Raw genomic sequence first — 14007 nt, 5'->3', positions numbered from 1 at the left:
GGCCTCAGAGCAGCCATGATAAATACCACTAAGTCCACACACACTAAAGGTCTTCCTTCAGCAATAACAGTGAGCATTCTTTAAGCACCTACTGCTTAATAAAGCTCCAGGAACTGTGCTCCACCTTCTGGGCATACAAAAACAAAGGCAAAAACAAAAAACCAGTCCCTGCTCTCTGACAATATGCATATAACTGGACAAACAAGACGGAGACAGGATAAATTGGTGATGACAATAATCATGATAATGTTATCTAGCATTTATATACCACTGTAAGGTTTGCCAAGTGCTTTACTTATATTATTTCATTTGATCCTTGCAACAACCCTGTGAGGTGGGTCCTGTTATTAGGCCCAAGCGGAGTTAAGTGACTTGCCCTGTGTCACACAGCCAGTATGTGTCTGAGGCAGGATTTCAGCCCAGGTCTTCTCATCTCCAAATCCAGTATTATCCCCTGGCAACACCCGGCTGCCTCCAGGACAGACAGTAGCCTGGGGGCTGGGGTTGGGGGACTTGGGGGTGGGGGTGGACCAGGCTTCTAGCTGACATTTGAAGTAGGGAGGCAGAGACAAGGAGGGCAAGAATTCCCTGATGGAGGAGAGCCAGTATTAGGGTTAGCTAGTTATACTCAAATCCTCCCTCAGTGTTGATTTATTCTTATTTTAGGCAGCTCTATGCCTCTCACACATCTCTCAGGGTATCCGCTGTATTCATTCTGTCACACAGTTCTGTGTTTGGGATTCATGACATGTTGACCTTGGGCTTATCATTTTTTTTTTTCTTTCAGGGCAATGAGGGTTAAGTAACTTGCCCAGGGTCGCACAGCTAGTAAGTGTCCAGTGTCCGAGGCCAGATTTAAACTCAACTCAGGTGGTCCTGAATCCAGGGCCGGTGCTTTATCCACTGTGCCACCTAGCTGCCCCCAGAAAGTACATTTTTAAAAAAATTGTCTCCATTTCTTCAACTTCTCCAAGGCCCTGAATGGGACTTAGTAAGGAATTCTATTTTTGTAGGCTTTATGACTACTCAGTGAAGAACAAAAATAAGTTAGGCGGATCTAAAATGTGGTTATAGGCGTGTTTGTGAGAACAATTGTACATAAACGTATGCTCAGTGTGTGTATAATTCTGTGCTTTCCCTAACCCACTCTCAGTTTGCCTTAGTGGTATGTAGAATTATAATTTATGCTTCCCATATATTTTTGTTGAATTGAGGAATTTGTGATTGTAGGCCTATCCTGATCGCAGTGAGAGTCATCTTTCCCCACCCATTCATATGTTCTGTCTGGCATTGCACTGTGTGGATTCTGGAATGTTCACCTTTCTTAAAAGCATCAGCATTTGGTAGAGGCTAGTTGGTGGATGGCCTACACTTGTTTAGTCATTTCAGTCATTTCTTACACTTTTTTTTGGTGGGGCAACTGGAGTTAAGTGACTTGCCCAGGGTCACACAGCTAGTAAGTGTCAAGTGTCTGAGGCTGGCTTTGAACTCAGGTCCTCCTGAATCCAGGGCTAGTGCTTTATCCACTGCGCCACCTAGCTGCCCCGTTTCAGTCATTTCTGATTCTTTGTGACCCTATTTGGGGTTTTCTTGGCAGAGATACTGGAGTGGTTTGCCATTTTCTTCTCCAATTTATTTGATAGATGAGGAAACTGAGGCAAACAGGGTTAAGTGCCTTGCCTGGGTCACACAGCTAGTAAGAGTTTTCACCTGGATTTGAACTCAGGTCTTCCTAACTCCAGGCTTGGCACTCTATCCACTGTGCCATCTAGGCCACTGACCTATAGTACAGTCTTTTTATTATGAATTAAACTTTTCTTATGATCATGAGAAATGCATTCTACCATAAACCTGGGTTGGGGGATATTTATAAGTTTATGAAAAATTCATTTTTTTGTCTTTATTTTGACTCTATTGAAATGGAGACTTATGCCCTTGTCATGTTTTAGTATTTGAAATGGATTCATTTACACAAATTTGAGTAAAAGGAGGACTATCCTTTCTCATTAAAATAGTTTTCAATAAAGACAAGTAAACATTTGCTTGAAGGGCAGTTTAAAATTTTAAATATTGCTCTATCATTGGTAATGGGGTACACTCTCTAAATGAAAATCACACGTAGTCTTCTCCCTCCTTTATCCCAGCATCACAGAATACGTTCTCTTATTTTAGCAGGTACGAGGAAAGAGTTAATGCTAACATGGCAGCGTCTGGTAATCCTCTGGGAGACATCAGCATTTCTAAAAGAGGCTGTTGGTTAAACCAGGTGGTCTCTGATGGATTTTACAAAGTAACAGAGTAAAGGGAAAACATTAAAGCTGAATATTCTTGAGTCTTCTCTCAGAATATCTGGGAAGACCTTTCTAGGGTAAGGAGAGGGGGAGATTGGGTGGAAGAGGAGTGGGAAGGTTGGCATGGTCCTGCAGGAGGCAGGAGTGGGCTGGGGAGACTTAGCAAGGAGGAGGCCCACTTCTCAGCCTCCGAGGGGAAGAGGCCAGATAGGAAGAACTTTTTTTTAAAAAAATCTAATTAATTAATTAATTAATTTGTTTTTTTCCCGTTACATGTAAAGATAGTTCTCCACTTTTCTTTATACACGCTTTCCAATTTCAGATTTTTCTCCCTCCCTCCCCTAGACAGCAGGCAATCTGATATAGGTTATATATATATACACATAATAACATTAATCCTATTTCTGCATTAGTCACGTTATAAGAGAAAAATCAGAGCAATGATGAAAAACCTCAAAATAGAAAAAACAACAGCACCAAAACCAAAAGAAATAGTATGGGTCATTCAGCATCTATACTCCACAGTTCTTTTTTTTTCTTGGATTTGGAGATCCTCTTCTATCATGAGTTCCCTGGAACTCTTCTGTACCATTGCATTGGTGAGAAGAATCTAGTCCATCACAGTAGGTCAACACTCAATGTTGATGATACTGTGTACAATGTTTTTCTGGTTCTGCTCATCTCACTCATCATCAGCCCACGCAAGACCCTCCAGGTTTTTCTGAACTCCTCCTGCTCATCGTTTCTTACAGCACAATAGTATTCCATTGTATTCATATACCACAACTTGTCCAGCCATTCCCCAATGGATGGGCATCCCCTCAACTTCCAATTCCTTGCCACCACATAAAGAGCAGCTATAAATATTTTTGTACATGTGGATCCCTTTCCCCTTTCCATGATTTCTTTTTTTTTTTTTTTTAGTGAGGCAATTGGGGTTAAGTGACTTGCCCAGGGTCACACAGCTAGTAAGTGTTAAGTGTCTAAGGCCGAATTTGAACTCAGGTACTCCTGACTCCAGGGTTGGTGCTCTATCCACTGTGCCACCTAGCTGCCCCTCCATGATTTCTTTGGGAAAAAGACCCAAAAGTGGTATTGCTGGGTCAAAGGGTATGGACAGCTTTATTGCCCTTTTGGCATAATTCCAAATTGCTCTCCAGAATGGTTGGATCAGTTCACAGCTCCACCAATAATGCATTAGTGTTCCAATTTTCCCACAGCTTCTCCAACATTTATTATTTTCCTTTTTTGTCATATTAGCCACTCTGATAGGTGTCAGGTGGTACCTCAGAGTTGTTTTAATTTGCATCTCTCTAATCAATAGTGATTTAGAGCATTTTTTCATATGGGAATAGATAGCTTTGGTTTCTTCATCAGAAAACTGCCTGTTCATATCCTTTGACCATTTCTCAATTGGGGAATGACTTGGATTCTTATAAATTTGATTTAGTTCCCTATATATTTTAGAGATGAGGCCTTTTTCAGAAGTACTGGCCTCAAAAATTGTTTCCCAGCTTTCTGCCTCCCTTCTAATAGGAAGAACTTTTGATTGGGTTTGGGGGCTCTTTCTGCTGTTCCTACAGACATCAGCTGTTGTGTGCAGGAGGAATATTGTGTCATAAAAACAGTTCAGGGGCAGCTAGCTAGGTGGTGCAGTGGATAGAGCACTGGCCCTGGATTCAGGAGGACTTGAGTTGAAATCTGGCCTCAGACACTTGACACTTACTAGCTGTGTGACCCTGGGCAAGTCACTTAACCTTCATTGCCCCTCCCCTCCCCCCCAAACAAAAAACCCAGTTCATAACCAGTGTTACTAACACACTCTGCTATTCAACAATTGTGTCTCTTTCCTTTCATACTAAACGGTAATAGTACACAGCTGGTAGACAGTGGCCCATTGCCTAGGAATGTAAGCACTGCTTGCTTTTAGTTCACTACAAGCCCCAGAGAGCTCTCTATTTATACTTGGGTAAGAGACTTATTTTTGTCTCTTTAGGAAATACATTTAGTAAAAACAAATGTTAATATGAATAACCGGTCTCAGACAAAAGTTTTACTGGAATTGTGGCCGATTTTGTACTTGAAAAGTACAAGATGAAGTTAGGTAGACTCTGCTGGACCATGAAGAGACTCCCTAGTCATCTCCACCCCATGGTCCTCTCCCTTCATCCTTATGTCCTTGGCTTTGCCTAAGCCCATCTTTCACCTCTCTCTGTGCCGCGGAGGAGCTAAAGCTCCACCCAACAGCAAAGTTAAAAATGCTAATGTTTATATGTGGAACCCCTAAGGAAAGAGGCTTTGGTTTCTGCAAGAGATTACTGAAAATACATTTGTCTGCATGCAGTTCTTGACAGCAAAACATTCATTCTAATATGTACTTTTTCTAATACAGCAACTGCAAAATAATCTATAAAATGCTGTACACAAAAGAAAATGGTAACAAAAACCATTTTTCTCACTAGTAATTCCTTAGAGTTATGTGACTTTCTGTGCTAATATCTCAATAAACACAAAAGCGATTTCAGACAATACTCACTTTTCATACACATGAAGTCTACAGTACCATAAGTACAGTACAGTAAAGAAAATTCTTAAAACTAAAACCTTTTTAACCTGACTTTTACCTTCCATTGTCAGTTGGCAGTGTGGGGACATAGTGCTATGTACCATACTGCTGTGAACCTCTCTACCTTACCGGCTCTGTGGAAACCAAGGCGAAGGTCGTTGGGGCTTCTTTGATGTCATTGGAAGATTCTGAGACTGTCGAGATCTTGACATCACCTCTGACACTGACCTTCATGTCTGGTGGATGGTGTCAGAGAGCAGCTTGAAATAATCTGTCAGCCACATGTGCTTTGTGTACTGTTTGAGATCCTTAAGGGTCTCAGTATTGGAGCATAGTTACAAATGTGTGTGGTTGCCAATGCAAAATTGAAAATGAAGTTACTGGGGCAGTTAGGTGGCACAGTGGATAAAGCATCCTTCCCTGAATTCAGGAGGACTTGAGTTCAAATCTGGCCTCAGACACTTACTAGCTGTGTGACCCTGGGCAAGTCACTTGACCCTCATTGTCCTGCAAAAACCAAAAACCAAACCAAAATGAAGTTACCAATAAAATAACAGGAACATGTGAAGTCACGCAGTTATTGAGATGGATTGTACAAGCACTGTCCCTGGAGAGGGTGTATCAGTTCATTGACTCTAATCACCATCCCTGTGACTTCCTAGTCCAAAGCAACCTCCCTTTCCCACCGTTCCCTTTTACCCCTTGTTCTGCCTCCTTCTCACCGACCACAGCTGCACAACCTTAGTTCTGGCCTCATTACCTCAGGCCTAGATTATTCATTAGTCTCCCTGCCTCAGGCTTTTCACTCTTCTAGTTCCACACCAGGGCTTCTGAAACTTCCTTCCCACTCACTCTAAAATAAACAGTATGCATAGCTTATTACTGTGCCAGACTTTTTTGTGACCCCAGAAGGGCTGGAGACCCACAGTCGAAGAAGCTTTGCTTTGTACCAGGGCCCCAGTTAAGCACTCCTGTTGTCCATCAATTCCAGTGGTCCTGTTGCCTGGAGGAACCAATATAAAGTGCGTCGTTTAGCTTTTGAAGCCCTTCACAAGCTGCCCCAACTTCCCACCCTCTGGTCCACTCTCTGTTTCTCCTGTTTGGTATTCTGCCTCCCATCTCCATGCCTATGTAGGTGTTAAACTTAGCCTCAGGCTTCCCAAGTGGAGCTTCCCCTCCCCCTCCACTTCAGCTGTGGGGAGGGGGTTGGGGTCCTCTGAGCTGGGCTAAGCTATGCAGATGAAAAACCCCAGGCCATGGGCATTGCCTGTGCACACCACCGGGAGGTGCGTGAAAACCCTCAGAGTCGCTGGGAGCACAGGCTTGGCTGGCCCTGGGGGTGGCCAGCCCCAGGTTTCACCTGAGAGAGAGAGTTAAATAAGAAGGGACACTGGAGACACTGAGGGGCAGTCAGCACGGGGAAGTTGGAGACGGGGATTGGAGAAAGCAAGATGGGGTGGACTGACGGAGCAGACAGAAAGAACGGTGTAGAGAAAAGGGTTTTTGTAGTGAGTTAGACTGAAGGAGGTGGGTAAGAGAAGAAGCACTTGGGAGTTTGTCACGACAGTACAGAAAGGGGGTTTGCTAAGGAGACTGAGGCTAAGGTAGTGAGAGAGAAGTTAAAGAGTGAAGCAAGGGGCTTGGAATTAGAAGAAAGGAGCTGAGCAGTATCAGTGAAAAGTGCAGGGGATCTGGGGTGAAGGAGAAAAAGAGTGAAAGTTGGAGAAAGCTGGAGCATACCCTAAGGCAGTGCCGCACTGCCCTTGTATTAAAAGCAGCCGTGTCTTATAATTTACACTTCTTTACCCTTATCTTTTACATTGATTTTTAGAAATAAACTCTGCTTTGATTATTTAATTAAGAGGCTTCTTAGTCTTTTGCTCATCAATTTGGGAGCGGAGCCCTGTGGAGAAAATTTTAAATGGCCCTTACTAAATTAATAGCAGTCAGACAGCCAGCCAGTCAAAAGTCCCAAGATTAAGCTCCCAGTCAGAACAGCCCCAAGTTAGTTAAAAATATTTTCATACCTAGAATGCATTCTCTCCCAGTCATCCTTACAGGGAACTTTCCCACTGCCAGTGCCCTCCATCTTTATTCTTTTTTTAAACTACCTTTTATTCTCTTTATATTCATCTGACATAGACTTATATTTGTCTTCTCCATCTGGATGTGAACTGACTGAGTAGAGATTCTTTCTTTGTACCTATGTCCCCTGTGCCTTGTGCAGTAGCTGGCACATTCTAGGCACTTAGTACTTGTGGATGGATTGAGGGGTTTACATTTTACCTTAAGGGAAGTAGAGAGATATTGGAGATTTTTGAGCAGGGGGGTTATGTGATCTCTGATTTAGAAAGACTTTTGTTAGTGGTATGGAAGCTGGATGGGTGAGAGTAAAGGCCTGAAGCTTTAGGTAAATGGCAAGGAGGGCCTGTGGCCATGGGAGGGGAGAGAAAGGGGTGGTAGGTACTTGGGGAGCCCAGCACAGTGCCTGTCACCAAGGAGGTGTGCTGAATTGACAGATCGCTACCCAAGTCAGCCTTTGAAAGCACAACTAGGACTGAGTCGCTTGGCTAAATGAAAACTCATTTATTCCTCACTACTTAGCAAACAGAATATGCATTCCTGCCTAGGTCACAATCTGACTGTACCTACCAGAGCAGCCTCATCTCCTGTGATTTCCCTTTGTATGTCTGCTGTCTAACTCAGGTCTCCATTTTTATGTTGACCTTGCCCATTTCTCCTACCCAGTCTCCCCCAAATTTCATGTTCTGTCCCTTCAGGGCCCAGTTCAGTTTCCATTTCCTTCATGAACGCTTCCTTGATCCTCCCAACTTTGTTGTCCCCATTCTGCTCCCCACCCTCTGTGTGAAAGTGATTTCTTGCTTGGATCTAAGTTTTGCATTTTTTTAAATTAAAAAATATCTAGGGGCAGCTAGGTGGCGCAGTAGATAGAGCACTGGCCCTGGAGTCAGGAGGACCTGAGTTCAAATCTGGCCTCAGGCACTTAACACTTACTAGCTGTGTGACCCTGGGCAAGTCACTTAACCCCAATTGCCTCACTTAAAAAAAAAATCTTACTTTGATTATTCTACCTATTGCTCCCCTCCATCCACTGGAAAAAAGAAATAGAGAAATACAAAACCCTTGTATTCCATAAGCACAGTCAAGCAAAGCATGTTTCCATCCTCCAAGACATCTAGGCTTGAAATCTATGTCATCCTGAGTCCTCACTCTCTCATACCTCTCTCCCCCCAGTCCTTTCTGCCTTTGTGGTCTAACAGTTTCTCATGCTCTCCCTTCTCTTCTCTGACACAGCCACCATCCTGCTGTTGTGGTCCCATATCACCTCACGCCTGGACCATTGACATCGTCTTTTGGTTGGTCTCCTTGCCTCAGATGGACAAAATGATCTTTAAAAGCACTGGTCTGACCAGGTCTCTCTGCTCTCCCCATTCAAAAACTTCACTGGCTTCCCTATTATTACCTGGCCCCTTCAGACTTTTCCAGTTGTCTTACACCTTACATCTCTGTATATCATTTGATCTCACGATACTGGCCTCCTTGCTGTTCCTCACACTTGTCATGCCATCACCCCACATGGTGTTTTCCCTGGAGCTATCTTCCTCCTCATCTCTGCCTCCTGGCTTTCCCAATTTCCTTCACGTTTTAGCTAAAGCTCTACCTCCCTCCTATAAGAAGCCTTCCCAGTTCTCCTTATTCTTAGTACCTTCCCTCTGAGACTACATGGCACCCATTTATCTTGTTGTTATCTTGTTGGTATAGAGTTGTTCACATGTTGTCTCCCCATTAGACGGTGTGAGGGCCAAAATTTGATATACGGAATGTTATTTGGGTGACTCGCCTTAATATTGGGGTCCCGGAAATATGAGGGACCTTTTAGGTTCACCCTCCCCTCTGAACTGCCCTTTTTAGATATTTCTCCCAGGTCAATAAGAAAGGAGCCTTTAAGCTTTAATTCTCAAAAGGATCAGATTTTATTACTTGGGAAGTAATTAAACAATAAAGGTAAAACTATAAAAATCAAAGATAAGGAAATAGGAAAATAGAAATACAGATAAATACTCTTAACTCTAAACTTAACATATTCAATCCTCAGACCATTTCCAGTTAAGCTAGTTCAAAGGAATTTAGGGTTTTCTGTAATTAACTCACCAACACCTGGCCAAGGACGGCCACCACAAGGGCTGAAGAACCAGAGACTGCCTTCTGAATCACCCTCCCCCTCCCTTCAGGGATCGTTCAATCTTTCCTCCCCCAAAAGGGGAGGTCCTTCAGAAACTGCCTATGGAGAGTTCTTCTAACCTCAGTAGCATACATAACCTCAGAGTGGGCCAGGTGTGGCCCCTCCCAAATGAGTCAGCTAAAAACGGCAATATTAATCTTTACCACAAATAATTTTTACCACAACGGGGAATCCCTTGGGGGAAGGAACTGGTTTTTTTTTTGTTTGTTTCTGATTTTTTCCCAGAGCTTAGCAAAGTACTTGGCATATAGTAGGTACTTAATAAATGCTTATTGACTGAGGACAATCATATTCATTGTTTTTTATAGCACACTAATGGTCCATTTCATTTGTATGTTGCATATTGTTTATAGTATTTCTTTATTTTAGCCTTCAGTTGATGGGCATCTTTGCTACCACAAAAAAAATGTCACTAAATATTTTGGCAACTATCCAGCCTTTCTTTCTATCCATTACCTCCTTAGGGTATATGTCTACCAGCAGAATCTATGGATCAAAGGGTAGAGATGTTTTAGCCACTCGATTTACATAATTCCAAATTGCTGTCTGAAGTGGTTAGATCACTCCACCAGCAATGCATAACATGCCTGTCTTTCCACAGTCCCCCCAAAATGATCTCTTTCCATCTTTTGTAATCTTTGTCAGGGTTATTGTGATTTTCATTTCTCTATTAGTAATTTGAAACATTCTTTCATATGGTTGCTAATAGTTTGTAATTCTTTTGAGAACTGTTAGTTCATATCCTTTGACCACTTATCTAATAAGAAATAAATGACTTTTGGATTTCTCAATTTCTGTTGCCTATTTATCCTAAATATCTGTTATCAGAGTTAGTTGATAAAAATATGCCACCTCCCCAGAATGACTTTTCATTCTAGTCACATTAATTTTATTCTTGTGAAATTTGGTTTTCAACTTCATATAATCAGAATTAGCTTTTGTTTTTAGAAATTGACCTCTATCCCTCGTTTTTGTTAAAAATTCACTTCTTGGGGGCAGCTAGGTGATGCACCGGCCCTGGAGTCAGGAGGACTTGAGTTCAAATCCTACCTCAGACACTTGACACTTACTAGCTGTGTGACCCTGGGCAAGTCACTTAACCCCAATTGCCTCACCAAAAAAAAAAAAAATTCACTTCTTATCCAAAGCTGTGAAAGGTAGATGATCTTTTTTTCTAATAATTTTTCAATGGTATGACCATTAATATTCAAGTCACATGTCTATTTTGAATTTGTTGTGGTTTATGTCGTAACATGTTAGTTTAAGGCTAATTTCTGCCAGACTGCTTTCCAGTTTCCCCAGAAATTCTTGGCAAATAAATTGGGTAATGTATCTTTTTAGATTTTTTGGACACTTCATTACTGTGTTCAGGTATTTAGCATTCTTCTTTGACAACCCTGTTCCACGGGTCTCTTTTTCTATTTTTAAACTAATACCAAGTGATTTTGAATATTCCTGCTTTATCATATAATTTGGCGTCTGGAAGTTAATCCTTATCTTTCTGGTTCTCACTGTTCTTAGAACCATGCATCTACATTGCACCAGGCAGTTTTTATGGTTCTGCTTAAGTTACGAGTGCAAGAATGCTGACAGTGAGATGTTTCATTTTTTTATTCACGTCCAACTAATTGTGACCCCATATGGCAGACAGATGAAGAAGCTGAGGCAAACAGAATTAAGTGATGTGCCCAGGGTCACAAAGCTAATAAATGTCTGATGCCAGATTTGAACTTGGGGGATGAGTCTTCCTGATTCCAGGCCAATCACTTTATCCATTGCACCACCCGGCATGCTGCCTTAGCTGGCATACACTAAAAATAGATTTGTTCCAACTTCATGTTATCCAGCATCCCTTCTTTCCAGTCCCCAAGTAGATGATGCATGGGGTCTGGGAAGGCCTCAGATTGTGTTTTGTCTCCCATAAGCTGAAGCAGCTCCCACAGCTGTGTATTTCAGCATCTTCCAGCCGTCTTTGTGGGCTTTTTGAATGGCATTTGAGGCCGAACATTGGCATCACGCACATTAAGACTATAAGAATTGAAGATTTGGAAGATGCCCAGATTAGAGTGAAATGCCATCAGAAATGCTGGTGACCTTTTAAAGAATCCAACATGTGTTCAGCCCGAGCTTCCTATTCCTCAAAGCTTTTTTAAAAAAAAAAAATTGCCCAGTAAAATAGGAACTTGCTTTGTTATGGAGTGATTGAGTTAATTGACAAGGAAAAAGCATCATGTAGCATCGTTTCAGACAGAGAGAGGGATTTTGAATTTTGCCAAAAAGGAGGAGTAGGAATTTGGGTGGATGGAGGAATTCTGTTTGGGCAAATGAACTAGAAATGGGTACATTTAATAAACAACTTTGAAGAACTAAATCAAGTTGTCCCAGGAAGAATTTTCCCACAGTGCTCAAGACAAAGAATAAAGAAGTACTTTGTTAGCCAATCTTTTGTGACTCATTTGCATCAAGGCAAAATATTTAATGCCTCTCTTGTAAATGTAACATTTTTAACAGTACACTTTTATTTCTCAGTTTAAAAGGACTGAACAGCTTTAGAAATGGGATTATTCAAGAAAAAAGCCTGTTTTACCTGTAATTTTCTATGTTATTGCTTATCATTTATTTTGTAGTCTAACAGTGGAAAAACACTTCCACATTCAATATTCAGCTGTTACTGAGTCAATTGTGGCAACATAACCGTATGTTTGTTTCATTTTGTGTTACTTCTGATTGTACTAATGCTTCAAGAAATTTTAGAATTTTGGTTTGTCCTAAAATATTAAGCCAGACTTTGATTGGATTAACTAGACATCTGGTTTCCCAGTTGTAGCAGGGTGTCCACCAACAGATGATGGGCAGAGCTCTGTTTTGAGTAGCAGGAATAAGAGGAGGGTTTGTGTAGGTGAAAGTTTGGGCAACAACTTTTGAGAAAATCAGAATAAGGATAGAAATTAGCTGAGATACTTACAGCTTCCTACGTGAAGCCTAAGTCCTAATTTGGGTTGGAGGAACAGCGTGGATGGGGTGCCAGGGTAGAGGTCAGGAGCGCTTGAGCTCAAATCTGGTGTCACACTTGCTGTGTGACTCTGGGCCAGTCCCTTCACCCTCAGTTTGCCTCCATTTCCTCATCTGTAAAACAGCTGGAGAAGGAAATGACAAACCACCTTGGTATCTTTGCCGAGAAAACCCCACATGGGCTCATGAAGAGTCAGGTACCATGGAAATGACTGAAAAACAAGTGGGCCAGTCCCTTCACCTCTGTCTGCCTCCATTCCCTCATCTATAAAATGGGAATGGTAACAGCGCCTCCCTCCCCAGGTTGTGACACAGCACAGGGCCTGACACAGTGAGCGCCCTAACAACGTGGGTGAGGACAGAAGCGAGTGTCCTCAGACAGTAACCTAAGGGCTAGAACAGTTTGGTCTTGTGTCTCCAGCACCAGCACACTGTATCTACTGGGCCGTTACCATGGGCCAGACATGATGCTGTGTGGAGCTGAGAAGTGGAGAGCAGCTGCAGACTGATACTCAGTGGGATGGTGTATCAAGGAAGGGTTTTTGTCAGATGGGTGAGACACGGGTGTGTTGGAAGGAAGGAGCCAGTAGACACAAGAGACTGCAGATAAGTGAGAAAGGGATAATAGAATGGATAACCATCTGGAGAAGGCAGGAGAGGGGAGAGGCCCAGAGATGCTTTTAGATTTATTGACCTTGGCAAGGAGAAAAGGCTACTTTGTGTGAGACTGGAGAGAGGGAAGGGATGGTGGGAGAGGATGTCTGAGTCATGTGAGACCAGTAGGAGGGAGAGAAGAGGAAGCTGTCTGAGGATGGCTTCAGATTTTTTCAGAGAAGTTAGGAAAGTAGGTCCTCAACCGAGAGAATTGGGAGGTGGGTGGGGAAGAGAGCCTTGAAGGATGACTAGATGATTAGGTGTGTAGGAAATGCTTGGGGCAGTTTCACTTCTGTGGTTTATTATCGCTGCCATACAGAAAACTGACCTCACTTAGTATATTGACATTATCTCTTCTTGCATGTCTGGAGGTCACAAAATTAAAAAAAAACCAAACACTTTATTGAAAGATTGAAAACCAAAAAACTCCCAACTCACCAAACAGACACAGGCCAATAAGCAGGCCTTTTTCAAAGATCTCATTAGATTTTTTTTTTTTTTAGTGAGGCAATTGGGGTTAAGTGACTTGCCCAGGGTCACACAGCTAGTAAGTGTTAAGTGTCTGAGGCCAGATTTGAACTCAGGTCCTCCTGAATCCAGGGCTGGTGCTCTCTCCACTGCGCCATCTAGCTGCCCCTAATTAGATTATTTTTGATTGCTAGTTTTCTTCTTTAGCATCATCTCTGCTGAAAAGAGTAAATGTGGCTAACAGGAAGTCAGCTAACTTGTCTTGTGCAGAGGGGAAATAGGAGCAGTTTAGGATGCAGTGGAATTATTGGAAGTAAACTCTCTGAGGGCATTCTTGGAAGGTAGTGGAGGAGGGCTACATACACTCTGCCTTAGCCTCAGCTGCATTCACATATTCTCTCATTGGCCAAGAAGACAGTGGAAATTGTCGAGGAGAGGTCAAAGTCAGCAGAATAATCAGTACACATATTTATTTTTATTATTATTTATGTTTATTAAGTGCCGACTGTGCACAAGTCAAGGATGAGCTTGGGATGCTTCTGGGATGAAAGGGAGGCATAACTCTCTGGTTGCATGTAGTTCCTCAGTCAGTGTGGATGGCAGCATCTCCATACCTCCTCCTCAAGCACAGATCAAGTAGGTTGGGCACTCCAACCTACAACTCCGACCACAACTCTTCTCCTATCAGATTGAAATAGGAAATGAAAGAGACCCTTTTCATTGTTATTTGGGAGTTTCAAAGAAATCTCAAT

The 14007-nt window shown here is 42.4% G+C and overlaps 1 protein-coding gene across 2 annotated transcripts in view; it reads left to right on the top strand.

Moving 5' to 3' along the window:
* Positions 1–14007, top strand: part of FARP2 (FERM, ARH/RhoGEF and pleckstrin domain protein 2) — a 98186-nt gene that overhangs the window by 22546 nt on the left and 61633 nt on the right. The gene's annotated exons all lie outside the window — the stretch shown is intronic.

The sequence above is a fragment of the Dromiciops gliroides genome, chromosome 3, assembly GCF_019393635.1.
Source record: "Dromiciops gliroides isolate mDroGli1 chromosome 3, mDroGli1.pri, whole genome shotgun sequence".
Taxonomy (NCBI): Eukaryota; Metazoa; Chordata; class Mammalia; order Microbiotheria; family Microbiotheriidae; genus Dromiciops; species Dromiciops gliroides.
The sequence above is the reverse complement of the archived record's forward strand: the minus strand, read 5'-3'. Positions and strand labels throughout refer to the sequence as shown.